Genomic DNA, 21073 nt, shown 5'->3' with positions numbered 1-21073 from the left:
TTCTATTGCCAACCATGAACAAAGAAAACAGGGATTGCCTTTCTGACAGCTCAGCTCATGGCCCTGGGCAAGTTATTTGATTCACTGCTTCATTTCCTGCCTTCTGCCACCAGGCTGGTAATTCCTGTGACCTTCAGCTATGAAGAACCAATTAATGGTGGGCAAGAGATGCAGAAATCAATAGAAATATTTGGTTCTCACCTCCTTTCATTCCTCTCACCTGATGCCTGGTAGTCCTGGTCTTTGCATTGCTGAATACATGTGGAAAAGGGACTCCTGCTATTGCTAATTTTTCTCCAGACTCTTGCAAGTCCCAGCACTAAGAGATTTGCAGTGGCCTTAATTTTTCAACTCTTCCTGAAGATGAAAAAAGAAAGTTAAGGACATGTCCCTATTTTATTGCCAAGTTCATTAAGTCCCAGTCCTGCTATATTCATCCCTGAAAGCTGCTTTTGGGGAATTTAGTCTCTTCATCGCTGGTGACCATGGTGTCTGGCATGGTTAACCTTCTTGCTCATTCACCCATGCCATGAAGTAAGACAGAATTTATGTAACTCAAAGCAGCATCAGAAAGGATAAAGACAAGCCTTGGTGAGGGACCAAAGCAAGTTCCCACTGCCCTTCCAGAAGGAAACCTTCACTGTGTGTAGGACTGGTCTGAGCATGGCCAAAGCTGATGGCATGCAACCTGAAGAACTTCAGCCCATAGTCCCCTGTGACTTAGGACCTGGCTGCAAGGCTGCACAGTGTGGCTGGGATGGGTCTTGGCCCCTTAGCAGCTCTTGGTCCCTTCCTGAGTGTTGTTTTCCCCTCAGTTTCCTGTCCACCCATCCCTGCTCTTCCAGCTGTGGAAGCAAATGATGCTAGAAGAGGACAAGGGTTTTCCATCAGCACTTTTGTCAGTGTTTGCCCAACACACTCCATTTTCATGAACATGTAACTTCTCTGACATAGATACATCTTCCTCCCCCTCCTCTTACCCCTTTTCTCATCTTCTGTAACAACAGATCAGGTCACCAAGGTGGACCAGCAAAATTAAGCTCAGTGCTACTTCCATGTGAACAGCAAATCGTCCACTTCTTACTTCAGTCAGTTCCCTCTCTCCTCAGGCACTGGAAGATAAAAACATTCCACCTGTCAAACAAAAGGTCTGATGTGATTTTAGCATTACATGTCACACAAAGGGTCTCAGACCTATGAAAATGTCACCATATTGACTTCATACAAACGTTTATTCATCATTCTGTTTATACACAGAAAGATGTTTTGCATTCAGCATAGAACAGTGAGATTTATTACAAAGACACAACCATCATTTCACAGTGAAGTCTGTGCTTTCCTACTGATTCACATCTGCTTGGGATCTCATCTGTTATTCCTAACAGGTAGTCATCAAGTAAATAAATACATGAAAAAGTGCATGAGAAAATATTTTCCTCTCCTTTTCAGAGGATGAATGTAAATGCATCATCCACGACAAGGTTCATTCCACCCAGCAGGCTTAAGGGGATGACTCATCAAAACCTTGTGCTTCTCTTCTGGATCTTCAAGGTGTATCAACAATGTTTTATTGATTCACAGTCATGGAAAGTAAAGAAAGAAAAGAGTCTGGGATTTCTACTGGAACAATATGCTTGACTTCAGTACTTCTGCCATTAAGCTGCTGGGATGATGTCATGGAAAAGCATTTATGAGATTATTTTTCCTATCCTCCCAAATGCTGGGACTGTTGGTTACACATATGGATCCCTACGGCTCTTTAGATTTGTACAGGTCTTAGTGGAGAAGAGAACAAAAAGATCAATAGCTGAAAGTTAGGCAAAGAAGAAAAGTCCAAGTCAGCAGCAGGACATATGTTTTTAATAGTGATGGCAAGCAAGCCAAATGGGCACTGGGAATGCTGTGTTCCCCTTTGCCTTAGCTGTCCTAACCAGAGCAGGTACCTCACTGGAAGGTTTTGTCTGAGACAGGACAGGACAGGACTAATGGGGACGGACAGCCTGCGTGCTGTGCAGGAGGAGATCTGGCTGTGGTTACCACAAGGCACAAAGCTGGGACAGGATACCTACTGCCCCCAGCCAGGAAGCCTCAGGAAGGTAAGGCAGACCCCTCCCAAGACACTGGCACTGCATGGCTGAGGTCCTTCCACCTTGCACCTGGCCAAGATTGGTTTCAGAAACCTCTAGTTTTTCCTGAGAAAAGACAGGTAAGAATATATGACCCCTGCAGAGGAAGTCTTTGGCCTTTCTCTGTGTACCAGCTAGGAAAATTCATCTCTCTGCATCACTTAATGTGGTAGAAATTACGTGGTTTGAGTGCTCATCCTTTTCCCTTTCCCTTCAGTGCTGCCAGTGCCTGCATCAGGAGGTTTAATAGTACTTTCCCTTATTTAATTTACATCAGGGACGTGCTGGATAGCAATGAGGTGGGATGGTCCAGAGGAAAAGCACTACAAAGAGGCTAAAAACTCCCCAGATCTTCACTGTTCTGTCTCCCTTCTCGTTCCTACTTCCAAAACATCACCAAAAGCAAATAAATGCCTTTATAGGAAGAGGCAGGATGTGATTTTCTCCTCTTTCTCATATATATTGCTTCCCTGACTCTCCTGTGGGTTTGCCTTCCCCCACCTCCCCATTCCCTTCCTCCCTACCTACATTTGACCTGAACAGCAGCAGAAGCCTGACCATAGCCTGAAGGGATTTGCCTTGTGCCTTTAGTGGGATGGAGTTTGGATTTCCTTATCTGTCCCCAGTAGGGCCATGTGTTTTTTCTCTGCTGCCCCTCCCTGCAGATGTGTGTTGAGGGCAACAAAAGACAAGGGGTCCTTGTAAGTGCCTTATGATAATTGCAGAGCAGCGACTGCTCAGAAAATCTAAATTCCTCCCTGACATTTCCAGTCTAAAGCTCCCACTGACTCAACTGCTGCTTGTGATATTTAAACAAGGATTATCTCCTTTTTTATTCTTTTCTTTTTTTGATAATGGGGTGGCAGAAGGTTAGTTTAACACTTTCCTATGGTTGGTTTGGCTGTTACAGATCCCATACTCTTCAGGACTGTAACCAAACCTCTGCTTCCCAAGTCACTCATGTGGCATAACTAGGAGGATCAAAGGCTCCTGTCATAAAAAACACAAGGATCTTTCCCCAGATTGTCATCTTTTCCAAATTTTTATCCAGAGTGAGCTTTAGCATACCTGAAAATGTACAGCTTTGGGTGTAAAAGGACTCATCCCATTGGCTTCGGCACAACTGCACCTAACATCTCTCCAGGTCCCCAAACAATCCATTTTACAGCAGTTTTCTCTCCACTAGAATAAATTTCATTTCATAGGGATACTGAGAAGCATGTCCATGAAAGAACCTGGAAGAAAGTGCAGGGCACTTTTTGACCCCCAAGAGACACAAGCGCAGCATCACTAGGAGAGAACATGCACTAATACACATGCTCTCCATCAGTTCAGGAAGTACCTGACAGGAAGGGACAGTACAGCAAGTAAGTAATACCCCATCCATCCCCTCATTTCCATGCTTAAAAATGGTGTCCAAGATGCAGAAATTTGGTCCCCTTCATGACAGCACAAAAGAGACACCCAGCCCCAGTTCTTCCAAGAGTCCCCATCATCCCAAGAAAGCTCTCCATGTCCTAAAGGATGCTCTGGGATACACAGGTTCCAGAAGGCTGTCATGGGGATCATTCTCTTGGAGCTGCAGGAGAACTGCAGCCTCCTCTCCAGCACTCAGAAATGGGAGCAGGATCAATATGGCTGATAACCTGTAATTAAGGCATGCACTGAGTCAGAGTCCCCTGCCATTAGCCAGAGGTTTATTTCTGAAATTGGCTGAGAAACTGGTGAGGATGAGGTGAGGAGGAGCCAAGGGGAGCTCAGAGTGGGTCTAGACCAGGGTTCAATCCCAGCACCACATGCAGGATCAACTTCCTTCCCTTGTACTGGGGCTTGCAAAAAACTGACCAAAAGACGAATGGTCCTTTCTGCTTTTCAAAGAGATTAAGGGGTTAGGGGGTGGGGAGGGGGCTTTCTGAAACCCCATTGTGGAGGCTAGGGTGGAGCACACTGGAGAAATTTAAGCAGAGCAGATGTGCTTGAAAGCATGGAAGCATGGAAGAGGTGGGCACATGGCCATGGGCTGGACCCAGTGAGGCTGAGGATGGGAGCAAGGGTGTGCCTTTGCACACACTGTCCATAGCACTGACAGTGGCTGTGGGGAGTGACAGGGGCCCTGATGTCTCACCACGTTCCCTATCGCACCGCTGCAGTCAGGCAGAGCAAACATCCCTAAATGGAGCTGTTCCCACTGAGCTGCCGATAAGCAGCACGGACCAGGAGCAGGGACAACGGCCTGTTTTTCCCCATGTTTAATGACATAGGGCTGCTTTTCAGCCCTGGCAGCTCCTGGAGAAGGCCTCTGTTAAGCCCCTGTTTGATCTGGATCAGCACTGTTTGGAATGCCTCCCTGCTGGGGGAGGATGACAGCTTGGGGCATCTTAAATGAGCAAATGGTGCAGAGCTGGTGTGGCTCCACTCTCTGTTTTGGGTCACCATCCCACCCTTGTTACCCCCTCCCAAGTGCCAGACCTTTCTCACATGGACGCAGGGACATCATCCAGGGCAGGAGCAGTATAGGCCATGCCACCTCGGATGGGCAGAACACCTGGTCTCCTTCTCGTGGTGTCCCCCAGCTTAAGCACCTGTTTCCACTCACGGGGTGTCTTCATGGTAAATTGCAGCTGGCAGGCAGTGGAGATCATGGCTGAAATAAAATGCTGCTCCCTCAAGGTTTACTCCTTGAGGACAAAATTCCAGAGAAGGAGTGGTCTTCTCTTCTAGCACAGCTTGGGGACGCAGCAGTGGGATATAGCTGTGCACTGGCTGTGCACAAGACCTCCTCTCTTGACACTGCTCTCCCACCTAGAGAGCAGCAGGCAGCCACCAAACCACAGTCAAAGAAGTGAAGCTTAGGCACAGAGAGGTAATGAGGGCCTGAGTGCAAGGGTGAGACCAGTCATCCTCAGATTATCCTTCCTAGCTTCTTGTTTTCACAAATTAACCTCTCGATCTGGTCCAGATCTATTTGAAAGGCCTTCTGTGCAAGCAGCTCATAGAGCATGTTTGGGGCTGGTCAGGTGACAAGGTGTTTAGAACTTCTCTGTCAGAGAAATCCATGCTCCAAGACGGAAAACACGTTGTGGGTAGCTCCCACTGGTCTCTTTTTGAGACAGAGACCAGTGGTAACCTCTGCAGACCCAAAAAATACTTGGAGGGCTCCTCATTCCCGGGAAGGGCTTAAAAACTAGAATTGAAATGAGGTTATCCTCCGTTCTCCAGGTGACGTGACACACTGGATGACCAGATGGCTATGGTGCCCTTCCAAAGGACCTTTGCAGGCTGAAGAAGTGGTCAGCCCCAGGAAGTGAGAGTGCAAAGTCCTGCCCCTGCAGGGGAACAATCCCATGCACCAGCACATACTGGGAGCCAACTGGCTGGAAAGCAGCTTTGCACAAAAGGCCCTAGGGGTACTGGTGGGCCCAGCTGAACCCAGTCCCATTCAGCTGCTCTGCCTAAGCAGGGAACGGAACAGGGCAGTCTTGAAATCCCTTCCAACTTCAACCACTCTGCCATTCTGGGATCATCAATGCAGAGAATACAAAAGAAAAGGAATATAGCAGCACTTGAAAAAAATCCTCTTCAAAAGCCCACCTGAAACAATCCCTCCCACAAAAATTTAAAAAACCCAAAAGAAAGAAAAATAAAAGAACAAAAAAAGAAATTCTCCTTCCCTCCAGCTGGTCAACACACTTTTCAGTTTGCTGGGAAAATTTTTATGTAAGGACCACTTAGTGCCTTTGTTAATAATATGACACCTCATTACCTTCTTCTGATTGCCATGAGACATTGCAGCTGCTTCCAGACCAACCACGGGGCTCTGTACTCAGTCCCATTGGGTCCCTGATGCCCGTGGGGCAGTCGTGAGCTGTGGAGATGGACTCTTGGCAGGGCCAAGCAAGCATGGGAACAGGTGACTGGCTGCTGCTGGTGACATGCCTGCTGGCCTGTTCCCTCCACTGGCAGAGTGACTCAGTGCTCCAGGCTGGCCCAACGCTGAGTCATAGCCAGGGAACTTTCCCCCACATACTCCAGCCGTTCTTAGCGCAGGTGGGCCGGGACAAATGGTGGCTCACGTGATTCTTCAGAAGGTGGCTGTTATTTGTCCATCACTGGCTTTGGATTTCCTAGAACAGGAAGGCGCTGCATTTTTGTTCAATAGTAGCATGAAAAATCATATTCACATCCTTTCTAAGGCTCTTCTGTAATCATGACACCACACACTGCTACCTTCCCTGTCTCCTATAAATGGTTGTTCTGTCAGGCCTCCAACACAGGGCAAGAAAAACAGGCTGAGTTTCCCAGTGGTGCCCCACCAGCTCTCATGATCCCTCTGTTATTCTCCTGTCTCACTGTAGGTGGTAGGATTGACCATGGGTAGGTCAGTCCCTGGGCTTCTACTCTTGCTAGCAAGGCCTGAAAAGCAGACCAGCTTCTCCCAGAGTCTGCAGCTGTGCAGGACATAAATTTCTGCTCACATCCCAACATGCACGGCTGAAAGGAATTACATTATTGTGTTTCTTGAGAACTGGTGGCCTGGAGAAGTCTGCAAGATGGTCCTGAACCTGGAATATCCTTCTGAGAGCCAACTTGCCTTAAAATAGGAGGTAAAGCTAATGTAGAAACCTTCTGTGTTTACTTTTTATGCAAATCAGATATAAAGTCCCATGGCCAACTCCACCCTGCCTTTTGCTCAGTGCTATCAAAACTCTGTTAGGTCTCAAGGAGATGTAATCAGAGATGCATCTGGGAGGAAGTGAAATCCAAACCATCCTCTCAGCTCCCCTGACTCACCATCCACAAAAGGAATTGGTCAAAAGTGTTCCTGATGTTGTAAGTTTCTCCTCACCCTTTCTCTGAAGCCCCGCTTCTGCCCCAGGTTGCTGGTGTTCAGCCAGGGGTTGAACTGGGAGGCAGAAGGCTGAAGCTGCTCCTGCCCTCATGCCAGGCAAGGCAGGCAAGCTCTGCCTTGATGGGGGGACACATCAAAGGAGGATTGCAAAACTTTGGCAGCACTCAGGCATGCTCCTGTCCTCCTTTGCACTGACAAATGCTTCTTACAACTCAGGAGATGTCCATAAAGAAGTGGTTTCCTGAAACAAGAGGGACTTGGAATAGCTTTCTGCCTTTCAGTAAACATTAATTTGTTTAATGGGTAGAGATGGGCATGAGGGAGCCTGAAATCCCATTCCCCTGTTGAATTTCCAGGAAGCCAAGCATACTGAATCCAGCTGGACGCACAGCCCAAGCCCACAGAAAACTCCTGTCCCTCGTTTTCTCATGACAGCATGTTCGCTCATCCTCTTAGACCCTTGTTTTCACACTTCCAGTGGGATCCTGCTTCACTTCAGGCTGACTGACAATAATCTCTGGGAATGTGAATCTGCTTCTCCATCCCCACCTGCAGCCTGGGGATGTATCCTGACAGCAGACAGGGAACAGCTCCAAAGATAAGCATATCCCATGGCAGAGCAGGGCAGGGTTTTGCCACTTCCCCTCTCCCTTTCTCCACACTCAAAATCCATGCCACCCAAAAAGGTTTTGGTTCAGACCCCTGTAATGAAGTGACTGTTCTGGGCCAAATTTTTGGAAAAGCTGGACACTTAGGTAACCTTTGAAAAATTAGATATCTGTCTGCTGTGAAAAATAGTGCCACAGGCTTCATCTAAAACTGTTTCTAAAAGGTCTTAAACCCCCTGTTCCTTTTAATGTATTTTTTTTAAACCTGCTTTTTCCTTCTTTTCTCTGTTGTTACTGCTTTCCTTATAAGTGGAGGCATGGGTCAGTTTTGCTTCACTGTATTTCTTTTCAGCATTAAATAGTGACCTGCTGAAGTGGCACAGGGATGTGCTGGCATTTTGCAGCCTTTTATTAGGCAGCAGTCCACTTGCGAGTGATGAAGAGGGCTTAACCACCATGGTTAGGAGGCAGGGAGAGGCGAAGGAAGGGTAATTGAGGGTTTGGACAGCATTTGGCTCCCTGAGACACCTACCCTCAAACCCAGGCAGGGCTATTGATCAGCTTCTCAAGTGGTCTGCCTCTCCTATTAGCACTGTCCTCAGCAAGGCACAAGGTATTGAAGAAGTATAGATTTTTGGTTGTGCTTTGTAGTGACACCAGAGGCAGGTGGAATTGGGAGGCACAATAAAATAGTAGGATGTGATCTCTTTATGGGGAAAAAGACAGGGTTGTTGCCCTAGTGCAAAGACAGGTCTTGGTGGTATCATCACCTTGGGAGTAGCAGTGCTTCTGAGCTGGTCTGGGACAGATCCATGGTAAATCCTTCTCAAATAAGGTAGTCTTAATTGAAAGTACCCCAAATTACAGACTGAAAGCTTTTCTGTTTAGGGACATGAGTAGTTAAAATGCAAAGAGGAGTTAGTTGTGCAGTTAAAAACAATGGAAAATTAGCTATAAAGAAAGCATCCTTGGTAAAAGAGAGGACGGCATCCTCTCTGGCCAAGGCAGTTTGATATCTTAATCATGGGTCTGAAAGAAAATGGTGGTAAACTTTACAGATAGGAATGTAATACAGATAGGTGGTACAGTGAATGCAGAGAAATCTGTAGTTTTCTGTGCAGTGTTTTAAGGTGGAAAACAGATGAAATAGATAACCTGTGCAAGACAGGGGTGATCAGTGCATGCCTGAGGCTATCAGGATAGTGTGGGCTGTGATGAACAAGTGACTTCCTCACAGCGTGCACCATGAGGGAGGAGAAGCCGGGGTTGGTAGGTGCCATCCCAGCAGTGAGGAGACCCTCACTAAAACAGTCTTGCTTCTGTGAACTGCTTCCCGGGGCAGGTATCCCCAGCCTGCTGTGTGGACAAGAAGGCTGTGTGAGCAGTCCGTGATCTGCTTTGGGGCTCCACCTGGACCTCACACGTTTTGCCCAGGTGATGCTGGACAAAATCAGGGGCACAGACACTCACACTGGGCACGGTGGGAGCTGTGCCTCAATGGCAAGAAGGGCCCTGCTGCTCTGCGGCTGTTTCACCCCGGGGAAGGCGAAGGAGGGGCCGTAATTTTGGGAGATGCAGTCCCGGAAGGTCTCGGTGCTCGGCGCGGCCGGGGCGTTCCGTGAGGGGCGGGAGCAGCAGCGCAGTGCGGCGGCAGCGCAGCGGGTGGCGCTGCGGATCCGCCGGCAGTCCGAGCATCCTGCCCCCGCAGCCCTCCCTGCTCCCCGGCTTTGGGGCTGCAGACAGACCCGCTGCTGCCCCCCAAATCGGTCACCAGCAAACGCGAGACCCTCTGCCAAAAGAGCGGCACAGCTTAAGAGTCCGTGCCAGCCTGAGCGAGGTCGGGCTCTCCCTGTCTCGGGGCTGCGGCTGTTCTTGTGTCAGTGACGCCGTTGAGCACGACGGGAACAGAGAACTCCAGATCAGAAGGCTAAGAAAATGAACTCTCCTTTATTTCAAATGTACCACTCTATATATAGAGAACATCGAGAAGACTAATTTCATTGGTCTTAGAGTAAAAACATGTCACACCATTGGTGTGTAGTGAATGACGCACAGTAGCAGAACATATCTATAAACAAGGTGAATAACAAGACAGATTACAGAATTATTTACATTCTTTCCCAACTGTTTCCCAGGCTGTCGCCTGGTTAGAAAACCTTTCTCTTTCTCTCTGACTGAGCTGAGAATATCCACATGTCAGTGGGAGGGTACAGCTGCAAAGCCTCTCTCCAGGCCCACAGCAGCCCACACCTGAAGCTTTTCATGGTTTACTGCAAGATACAAGACCTGGCTTTTTTCCTTTGAATGTACATGCTGCAAACTGGCCTTGAAGATGATTAGGGGGCTGGAGTGCCTCTCCAGTGGAGACAGGCTGAGAGTTGGGGTTGTTCAGCCTGGAGAAGAAGAAGCTCCAGGGAGACCCTAGAGCAACCCCCCAGTCCCCAAAGCAGCCTACAAAAAGGCTGGAGAAGGACTTTTTACAAGGGCATGTAGTGAGAGGACAAGGAGGGAAATGGCTTTAGACTGAAAGAGATGTTTAGATTAGTTATTAGGAAAAAAATCTTTACTGTGAGGATGGTGAGGCACTGGAACAGGTTTCCCAGAGAAGTTGTAGACTCCCCATTCCTGGAAGTGTTCAAGGCCAAATTGGATGGGGCTTTAAGCAACCTCATCTAGTGGGAGGTGTCCTTGATCATGGCAGAGGGGTTGGAACTAGCTGATCTTTAAAACCCCTTCCAACCCAAACTATTCTATGATTCTATGAAATGTCCTAGGACATGGTTTGCATTTGCAGTAATATTTTTGCAGGGGAAATAACCCAAGGAATGAGCTTCTTACTTTAGGAGTGACAGGCTTCTAAAATACAATGCAAAGCTTTGGTAATCCTATGGCAGACTCCTGAGGTTGAAGTGATCTTCATTTTGTGACATTCTGCCTTAAAATCTTGAGGAATTTTAATCCAAATTAATTTTAACCAAAATTTCCACAAAATTTGGTTCTTTTCTTTCTGCTCCCCATCCAGCCTGCCCAGGCGCCCCCATGCCATTGCTGGGCTGTGTTGGTTTCTGATCAGAGGAGACCAGCAGAGATGTGGCAGCACACAGATGACAAGATGCTCAAGAAGGCATTTGGGCAACAATTTGCAGCAGTCCTTTCCGTGGATGCTCCATGACCCCTCCATTAGCCTTGAAATGGAAGATGGGATTTTTTGCAGTGAACAGATCTCATTAGCTCCCTCCTCTCTCTTGGGGCAGGTGGCTTTGAGAGATTGAGCCCCGACAGTCAGTAGTTGAGGCTTTTAGGAGGTGGGCACCCACGGCCACGCCTCAGACATCCCTCACCCCTGAGTAAAGTTGCTGTTGATGCCGTTTTGACACTGGTTGAGCACTGCCCTGAAGAGAACTTTATCCTTGACTGGCCACAGGAGAGCATCTACCTCTCTCCTCTCTTGATGCTTCCAGCCCTTTGCAACCCACTCTTCCACCCTCTGAATCCCAAGAAAAAGAAGCCTTTGCCTGGGACATGGATATTCAGGGTTGCTACTCTCTTTGTGACTTCATGGCTGCAGGAACTCCGTCTGCCAGCACAGAGGAACTGTGTGCTGCTTTCTAAACATGCTGAGCAGATGCACCTGCCCAAGAGGGCACCTTTACTGCCATGATGCTGGCTTCAAAAATATTGGGGTTTTTAAAGGTATTTAAAAGTTTTCAAGGCTGTCTTAAGAGTTTGGACTTCAACTCCAGCAGTCAGATCTAGCCATGTACCCAGTCTGTCCCATTCTTACCACTGCAGGATTAGAACCTTTCTCACCTGCTGATGGATTTCTCAGCCCTTGTTACTGTGCCATGCACTCCTGTTTCTTGCTGGTTGCACTGTTTTCCAGTTTCAGTCTAAGTGCTTGAAGGACTGTAGGAATCTCACCAGGCTGTGGCAGGCACAGGCTGCTTCTCAGTCTCTCTGCATTTCTGCTGCTGAGCTATGGGAGGAATGCAGCCCCTCTCCTGAGAAGTGACTTGCATCTAGGTGAGGTGGGTAGGTGAGGGAAGGAGGGGAATCGAGAAAGGAAAACTACATCAAGTTTGCTGCAAATGAGAAGGTGTCACAGTATTTTTTTTGCCTGTGGGTCCTTTGTCACGCATCTGGGAGAGGGGACAAATGTTTCCCCCTTGCCATCAGCTCCAGCTGATGAATGTGCATCTCCTTGGGGAGGAGTGGCTGAGGGTCTCCACCACACCATCACCCCTCACTCCTGCCCCTGCACCCACTCCTTTCTTTCATCTTTTCTGTGAGGAGCAAAGAGCTCCAGCACTGAAAAAGAGGAGGCTGAGGTCTAAAGACAGTCATTGCCCTTGCTCTGCTCATGTTGCATGGGTTTGCACATAGAGTATCTCCATTCCAGCAGCGCTTTCCTGGGATGACCAGGAAGAGATCAGAGTAAACAGGTTTGGAAACTGTCAGACAAGCATTGACAAGGTCATCTTATCTGTGACTTATTCAGGGAAGTGGGAATCAGAATCTGAAAGGAGGAACATGCTGTCTTCGGCAACTGTGTTACCAAACTGGCACCTGTAATCAATCAGAACTGCAACTGGCACATCTCCACGTCAGGGAAGATGCACACCACTGGCTATCAATCCTGTAGGGTAGGGCCTGTCCAATCCCACATATTTAGCCATCATCTCCTTTAATGCATCCTGCAAAGGCAGACTCTTGGTAGCCCTTAATAATAGGAATAGCATTAATTATGAAAATGAAGAATATACTGTTCACTTCACAATTGGAGGGGCAGGCAAGGTTTTCAGGTTCACAGAGAAGATGTGGGGTATAACTAAGAGAAGTGGGAAGGCAGCAGAGGCTGCAGTGATGCTCCATGGCAGGGGACTGTGTGGCAGTCAGGGGGTCCAGGCATTTGCCCCAGCCCTGCTGCTGACCCGAGCATGGCTGAGATCCAGCTACATTTCACACAGCCAGATGCATGTGCATCTTGCAGAGCTGGAGGCTGAGATCTGCCATGGGGCAAATTCCTGTCCCCTGAGGGAGAACATTATTAATCTAACTATCAACCTTGCAAACTCATCCTGGATCTCACTGGAGGTTTTACAGGCAATTGTTTGTAGCAGGTCTCCCTCAGCAACAGCACACAACCTTTCTTATCACCTCTTGTTGCTGTTTGTACCTGATCAACATGCTCTCCCCACCATCTGTCCATGCTTATGGCAGTGTAAGCCCACTGCTCATTCCATGTGGTGGACTGAATCCCAAAGGTGTTGTCTTTGCAAGGCTGGAGAGCATTAAATGTCACTGCTGCCACAGCCAGTGAAGGGGACTTGGACAGCCAGGTGCAGCAGACCTCTCGTTTCAGAGGTGACCCTTGGCAGAGACCTCTCTGCAGAGGAGACCCACAGCTGAAAGAAGGGCAGGGTGAGAGCAGGGGAAGATTGTGTAGATTTGGTACAAATCCCACCAAACCCCTCCCAGGCACTCCCTTAAAGTCCCTGAGAGCTCTCTTTCTGCAGCATATAAATGGTGACAGTGGGCATCACTGATGTGGGAAGCTCTGCTTCCCAACAGCTCCAGATGAGCTTCTCCTGTTTCCATTTAGTCAGAAGGGTCCCTGTGGATATCCAAAGCAGTGAGTTCAGAGGTTCTCTGATGCACACCAGCCACTTACTTGCACAAAAGATGAGGGCAGCAGGGCCACCTCCTTACCTGCTATCCATCTGTAAGGAGGCAATTCTTCCACTATTTAAAAATATCTCTAGTGAATTTTCCCTGGCCTTGCAAAGTTGCCAGAGAAGCTGAGTGCCACTTCTGTAGATTGCTCAAGCAGATGCTCTGTGTAAAAGTGTCTCCTACATTAGAATAGCATCCTGCTTCCTTGCCTCCAGGCTCATTGGGAAGGGCTCAGGCTTCCAGCTGATCTGGCAGATATTTGGGCTTCAAGAATTTCTGCTGATAATGTACAGCTTGCACCAGAGCAAACCCAGCCAGAGGAGCACAATGATACCAGGGGCTGGGTACCTCTTCTCAGTGCTCCTGGTAAGTGCTGCCCACCAAACAGAAAATTGCACTACTGAACCCATTGTAGCTTTGTCTTCCACACCATCTTTTCAGCCCTACAGAGAGTTGCTGAGAATAACAAAAAATTAAGAATATTTAGTTTTTACTTCCCTTGGACCTAGATCTGAGCTGAACTAGGAGTCACAAAGGAGTTTCCTTGAGGACTGCCATCCTTTTCTTCTCCAAGTGCTCTCCCTTCTTCTTTGCGGGGATCTTTCTGTAAATAAACTGCAACTGTAGCAGCAGCTCCAGCAGCTGCTGCTCTTTTCCAGAAAAGAGAAAAACATCTCTGGATGTCTTTCAGGCTGTAAATGGTTAAGTGTTGGGAGAGATAGGAAGCAGCTCAGAGACTTGCCTAGAGAGCAGCACAGGCACAAAATACAATTAAAAGAGCAAAATGACAGCTTGTCACTGGAGGGCTTCAGAAGCTAGAATAAATGATTTAAAAAAATAGTATGTGGATCCATGAGGAAGTTCCCACAATGGCTGTGAGTGAAACCTTGACTCTCTGGCAGATGGAGGGGTTCCCAACTGTTTTCATCTGCATTCCACTGCTCCCCTACCCCCCTTTTCCTCCCTCCTGCTGGATGCAGTGACTGCAGTGGGTGCCCTCCAAAGCACCACTGGGGACAGAGAGCTTGGCTATGCTGAGAAATGACACTCAGAGACAGAGGGAGAAGGGGAATGTCAGGGTGTCACTCTGCCAGGGTCTGGGGACCCGTCAGCCATGTGGGAGCACGTGCAGTGGGGGCAGCTCTAGCAACGTGGAGCCTTCTCTCCACATGCCCTGTCCACTGCAGTGGTGGAAGAGCAGCTGGGATGCTCAGCCACTGCATCCCTCACACGAGGATGGCTGAGCTCAGCCAAGGGACACCCACATACAGCACCTCCCTTTCTGCCACACCATCTCTTAGTTAGGAAAGAGCATAGAATGGAACTTCATCAAGTTCTGCTGGAACTGGGAGGGAGCCCAGGTCAATGGTCAGCCTCTGGAGCTCCTGTTACAAGTCCCTGGCGGGTTTCCCGCTCAGGTCCCCATGCCCTGAGCACCAAACAGCCCTGGGACCAGGCACACCAGTTACTTTCCCGATGCCACTCACCTTTGTACTGTAAATGGGTGGACACATCTTGTTCTCTTGTAAAATGGTATATTAAATCCCATGGGAGGGCCCCTAGCAGTTTTAAGGAAATGAAGGACAGCATGGATGCTGCTGGAGTATAACAAACATTTCTTGACTATACTTAGTGGTTACTCCAATCCCAAAAAGCTGCTTTTTCTCCTTCTCCCTTGCAGGCAGCACAGACAGTTCCTGAGCCCCAGAACCTGTGCTAATAGCAGGAGACTGCTTGGACACCACTATTTCTGGCGTGACCCTTTGAGAGTGTTTTGGGTTCCTACTACAGGAACTTTAAGGTATGTTGCCCAAACTGTGGTTCAGTTAAGAGCTCACAAACAAATTTTCTAAGTCCTCCAAATCTTTTCTCACTTTTTCCCAAGTGCTTGCTTCTTTTGCAGCTTGCTCTGGGGTTCTGGGGCAGGCATAGTAATTGACCCTGCACAGAGGTGCCTTGACTCCTGCTTGCTGACCCCGCCAGGGTAGCTCTGTACTGTGATGGTGGGTGATGGAGCCTAATTTTAGGGCTTCAGCACCCACAGTGAGGAGACAAAGCCACAACACCAGGGCTCCCCAGGCCATGGGCAGCCAAAATGGAGTTTTTCTTCATTTCACCCTCCATAAAGTGCTGGTTGTGCAAGAAACTCAGGGCACAGGGAAGAGATCGTATGCCCAGGGACAAGAGCATTCCTCTTCTTTCATCACAGGGCAAGTTCTCCCCTTAATCCTGTTAAAATCCCACATCTCACAGTCCTATGGGTTGCCCACAGCATTTCCATGCCAACATACCAGTTAGAGTAATAAACTCAAGACCCACTTGTGTCTTTTTTCTTCCAGCCTCACTTCCAGCATGGTGATGACAATGGGACAGAGACCTCACCAGTAGCACCTCCACAGGCTCTGGTTTCAGACTATTCATCTTTGGCTATGGCTGGGCTGTTTCACACTCGTGTTTAGGCAGGGGTGTGCAGTTTTCCCCCTCAGCTGGTTGGCAACTGGATGCTCAGAAGTTCTACAGCCAGTGCAGGGATCCTGGCCCTGGGCTGCTCTGATCAGGGTGAGATACAGCCTTGCCTGAGGCAATGTGTTTTTGAGCACCTTCCTGCCAAGGTACAGGCTTCACAGAGCTGCCAGAGGAGAGACGTGGGAGGGGAGAGTGAGTTTGATTTTCTTCTGAGACAACTCCAACTTTGGAAAAGTTGTGTCTACATTTCAGGCCTGAAAGCATCCCCTCCCCTTCTCCAGGGGCCTAGAGTGCCCCTGCATTAACTTCTCCCATGTGAGGTACCTCCCCTTAGGTTTTGAAACTTTAATGTCATAACCTGTTTGTCCTGTTTAAAGCACAGGGTAGGGCTGGGGAGCTGACAGACCCTGAGCAAGCTGCGCCTCCAGCTACTCTGCATCCTTATGGCTCAGCAGGGAAGAAAGAGGGGGAAAATAACTCTTAGAACCTCTACATTTTGCTGTCTCAGGGTGGGATTTTCCCCCTCAAAAACAGCATCAAAAATAGCACAATGACATTTGGATGTAGGTCTTGGCTCTGAGAGGGCTCAGTGGAGTGTTTAGCAGTGTGTTCACCTGAGGGCTTTGTCCCCAGACCTCAGCCCATATGTGAAGGCCGCTCACAGTGATCCCTGAGATGAAAAGGCTCCTTCCCTATCTCCAGAATAAGTCTGGCATCTCTCATCCTGACCCATGTCAGCAACTTGTGCACACAAAGCTGTGGGGCTACAGCTGTGACGTAGCTGCAGCACAGCTGCTCAGCACCGGCACACCTGACTGGGCACAGGCACAGGCCAGCAGCCAGGGCTGTACACAGAAAATGCCCTTACTGCTTCATCATCTGTCTTTGCATGCCCCTGCCACTGCTGACCCCCAGACAGACCCCAAGGAAGACCTTACAGCAGACAGCCATCGATGGCAACACAGCAGGTGCACACACATTGTTGGTGAGCATTGCTGCTCATCCAAACACACCCTGGAAACACTCACTGTTTCCATAAAGCCCTGTATTGACACCTTGATGCAGTTGTGGCATGGCTAATGAAGGAAGTGGGCTATGATGTTCTTGGCATCCATAAGGTAAACAGTCAAAAAAGAGATAAAATGCATTTTTAATGCCAGCAGTGCTGTGTCCAGCACATGGCTTTTCTGGGATTTGTGTTTCCCGGGATCTCTGAGATTTTTGATGCAACTTGTCACTTGAAGAAAGGATGAGGCTTCAAAACTTTTTTAATAGAACAGAATTTTCATCTTAACATAGTCAAGACTATTTTCAAATACATGAGGTCCTATATATAGGAATATATTTGTAGAAATAGGAGATTTTTGTTTTGTTCTGTTCTTTAATGATGAAGAGAGTAGCTGTGCCGAATGTTTGGTGCCGAATGTGATAACGCCTGTGCCAGGCTCCAAGATTAATACAGTCGGGAGTGGGCCAGCACTCAACCCCTGGACAGTGTCTGGGCACCCAGGCTGCAGGATTTGGCAAGGTCACAGGTGAGGTCAGGTGTAATTCTCTGCCTGCTTGCTAGTCAAGACCCAACCCGAACCTGGTATGAGTAAGATGTCTGAGCAGTTGGCCAGAAAATACTTCAAAACCCACTTGAAGTGGCAGTGGGCAGCTACCTGTTACCACACCTTGTTTTCTTCAGTGAGTCCCTATGACTCCTTTTGGAATTGTGTTTTCAGCCCAAGAACAGATATCAAAGTCCTTTGACACAGGTGCAGGCATGTAGAGACATGAAGCCCTCGGACCTGGCACCTCCTGGGGAGGCAGCTTGTATGGCTTGGTGGCTCAACATGTGCTCCAAATGGTGCCAAGCACCTTCGCCTTTTGGAAGTGACAAACAGAAAGCCAAGCACCGCTGCCACCTGACAGGAAACATCTGCAATCAGTGAATCATAAAGCAAGCCCGTCATGTTTTATCCTTTTTTTTTTTTCTTAATGACAAAAATAAAGTGATAAGTTCACTTTGAAACTCCTTTAGTGCCTAGGAACTTAAAACAAGCTGATTTATGCCCCCCCCCTCCCCTCACTCTGATATCTCTACTTGCAGGTGGCAGAGGCAGGCTCAGCCTGATAAGATTACTGATAGGGGGGCAATGCGGCACAGAGCAAATGTGCTCATTAAGCAGGAATCTTAAGAAGCCGGGGATATTTGCCTAATGCCCTCCTCCTCCTCCCCATTCTCTCCGGGGCCAGGCAATAGCTGGTCGAACCAGGAGGGGGAGCAGAGGGGCTGGAGGCAGAGCCAGGCTGCCCAGGCACGGCCAAAACTCAAGCAAGGACAAAGGGTAGCAGGACTCAACTGATCCCTTGCCATCGGGATTGCAGCCCAGGCTGGACATGGGTCCCTAAAGGTACTCAGGGCTGTCTGGTGAGCCTAAGCTGAGCAGCTGCACCAGACTGGCTTTGGCATAGCACCTCTGAAGACACCACTGCAGAGTGCCTCCAGATTTGGTGTCATCGTTGCTTATGCAGTGCAATAACTTGCCCTAGCTTAGCATGTGATAAATGTCTTAGTCATGGGACCAAAGACAGTGAACAGGCCTGCAACAAGCACAGCTCTGTTCCACCTTTATTTGAAGACCAATTGTTAAGCAACCCATTTTTGTTGGCCTTTTTAGTGGTTTAGCGGTTACACCAGACATGTTTCGCTCTTGCCTTTTTTCTTTTCAGGAGGGGAGAAAACTGTCACAGTGAAAGGAAATAAGTTCCTCAAACTGATTTCTCTGTTTTCTGCTTTTTGGCCAAGCACTTCCATATGCCTGAATTCAGAACTTCCTTCTTCCTTATTTATTGTTAATTAAAATAAAAGCAACAGCTGTTTGCCATGATGGAAATAAGAGGGGGAGGCACAAAATTATGCCCATCATGTATGGGGTGTCCTCTCCCTCCTTGCTCTGCTCCTTCCCTCCCCTGATGGAGCAGGTGAGACAGCCAGGGACACCAGGGTTCAGGGGCTACTCCACCTTGTTCAGTCTGAAGTTTTACATGTCATTGGAGAGATATAGCCCTAAAGAGTATAAATCTAGAGTGTTTCAGCCAAGATAAAACAATTACAGGGAGAACAGCACCATGTTAGAAAGGGCACAGATTTGGGAAACTCAGAGTCCTTAATGAAAGAGGATTTCTCACATTTCCAGGAGTTTATTTGCTACCCAGCAGCAGTAACAACACCAAGAAAGAAATGCCTGGAAACTCAAAGTGGACTGCTACGGTTGAGTATATTTATAACTTGGTTTGATTACATTTCTCAGCTTGACTCTAAACTTCCTTTGGGAACTTACCAAAAAGTAAGGATAGGTCCCAGTCTCCACGGCCTCACACCCCTCCATGCAGTGTGTCCTCTCTCTGGCACAGCCTTCTCTCACCACATCTCATCTGTCAGCTCTATGGCAATTACTTAGGGCAAAAGATAACATGCAAACACCTAATTAGTATTCAAAGTTCCCTGCAATATCAGCTCATGTAACCACTATATAACAAAGCACAGAGACCGCAGATCACAGCCCGTTGCCCAGCCCTGTGACTTGCCCAGGGAAGCAATATCAGATGTAAACACAAAAGCTGCAGGATCTCTTTTGCATATTATCGGAGCAGGCTGGGCAATCATGGACACAAGAAGACTACCCTGGTTTCACTGAGCCTCCTGATTTGCTCCTGTGGCCCATACTTGGAGATGTTTCACCTCTGTCTCCTCCAGGCATATCCTTACAGTGGTTCAGGTACTTCTCCTTCATCCACACAATCAAAACTACCAAGGTTTTCCCCATGACTGATCCCTCACTGAATGCACTGCCTGGTGCTTTGCAAAACCCACCTCCAGCAGCGAGATGTGGCCTGAGTGGACAGGAGGAAGATTTCACAGACCTCTTACCAAAAAAAGAGTGGCACCTCTTTATGTGCCATGCTGAGGACTGCACAGCTGAGTTGCAAGGTGAAAAGGGAAGGTGCCATCTAACACGACAAAGCACAACCCTGAAAAGATATTAAGTGAACAGGGAGGGATGTATGGAAACAGAGAGTGCAGGTGAAGGATGGAAAAGGGCTTGGTGAGGCCTGGAGAGATGAAGGATAGGACTGAGGCAGGGAAGCACAGACGATAGGGAGTTCAGGGAGGGATGAATGGCACAGACCAACTCCTTCCCTTGCACACCCCGGCTGGTGAGGGAAGTGGTGTATCTCCTGCAGCAGCACAGATGTGGCAAAGAGCCCTGCAGAGGCAGACCCTTTTTGCTTAAAAGAGCACAGTGTGCTGTCCATAAACAGGGTATCACTCTGGCCCTTCTAGAAAAAAAAACCAAAACCACCCCAAGTGAAACTCACTGACATTCCAGAAATAACAAATCTGCATCCCTTAGTGTCTAAATCACACAGGCGGCAGCTCAAGCTGGAACACGCTGGCTGCTTTCTGCCCCGTGCCGCGTTTTAGCCAACTCTCCGAAGCAAACTGAAAGCCTGGGCTCCTCCTCCCGGGGAGCTGAACAGCCAGCAATAAAGAAAGACACCCTAAATTACTGCAAGCAGAAGAAGTCTTGCTCAAGGCTGTGCGGTGCCTCAGTGGGGATCCATATAAAGCAGCCGGTGTGAGAGGACGTGACACGACCTGCCGCAGGAATTGTACTGAAACTCGGAGCATGTCAGAGCAGGAGAGCATCAGGGCAATGACTGATGAAGATTAGCCTAGATATCGAGGAGGAATGGTATGTCAAAGAAGGAGGGGGGAGACGATATGGCTAGAGGGAAGGGAAGACAGGGTGGAGCCAGCAATTCAGGCTGGTGCCCTGCCAAGGTACATATATGTTAATTGAGCAATCCTGTTCCTCCACTTCCCTGGCAGGCGACAAAAGGCATGCACACCTCTGTGGAAAAGGTGCATGGGGAATGCTCCACCGGCAGCACGGAGCTGGTCCCCAGCAAAGCCCTCACCAGACAGGTGCCCCCTGCCCTGGGATGGGCCAGGGTTTACAGCAAGTACTGCCAAACCATAGGGGAGCTAGCTGGAATAAAAAATAAATAAAATAAAATAAAATAAAATAAAATAAAATAAAATAAAATAAAATAAAATAAAATAAAATAAAATAAAATAAAATAAAATAAAATAAAATAAAATAAAATAAAATAAAATATACCAAAAGCCAATGGCAGATGTGTAGGAGAAGTATTATCAGCCACTTGTGGCAGGACAGAGGTGAAAGGGGTTTCAAGGTTGCTGCAGATAAGGAAGCTGGCCAAAACCTCCTGCTGCAGCAAGGAGAAGCTGGCTGCTGCCTCAGCAAGGGCCACTGCTTCACCCAGACACCTTTACA

At 48.3% G+C, this 21073-nt stretch overlaps 1 long non-coding RNA gene across 1 annotated transcript; it reads left to right on the top strand.

Moving 5' to 3' along the window:
• The first annotated feature begins 11191 nt into the window (after positions 1-11191).
• LOC128808893 (uncharacterized) lies at positions 11192-17670 on the top strand. Its single transcript, XR_008437561.1, has 4 exons — positions 11192-11276; positions 12082-12226; positions 14938-15057; positions 15596-17670. It is a non-coding gene; the product is annotated as an uncharacterized LOC128808893 (long non-coding RNA).
• Positions 17671-21073: the final 3403 nt, after the last annotated feature.

This window comes from Vidua macroura, chromosome 6 (assembly GCF_024509145.1).
Source record: "Vidua macroura isolate BioBank_ID:100142 chromosome 6, ASM2450914v1, whole genome shotgun sequence".
In the NCBI taxonomy this organism is placed as follows: Eukaryota; Metazoa; Chordata; class Aves; order Passeriformes; family Viduidae; genus Vidua; species Vidua macroura.
Note: the sequence above shows the minus strand (reverse complement) of the source record. Positions and strands in the feature narration are given on the sequence as shown.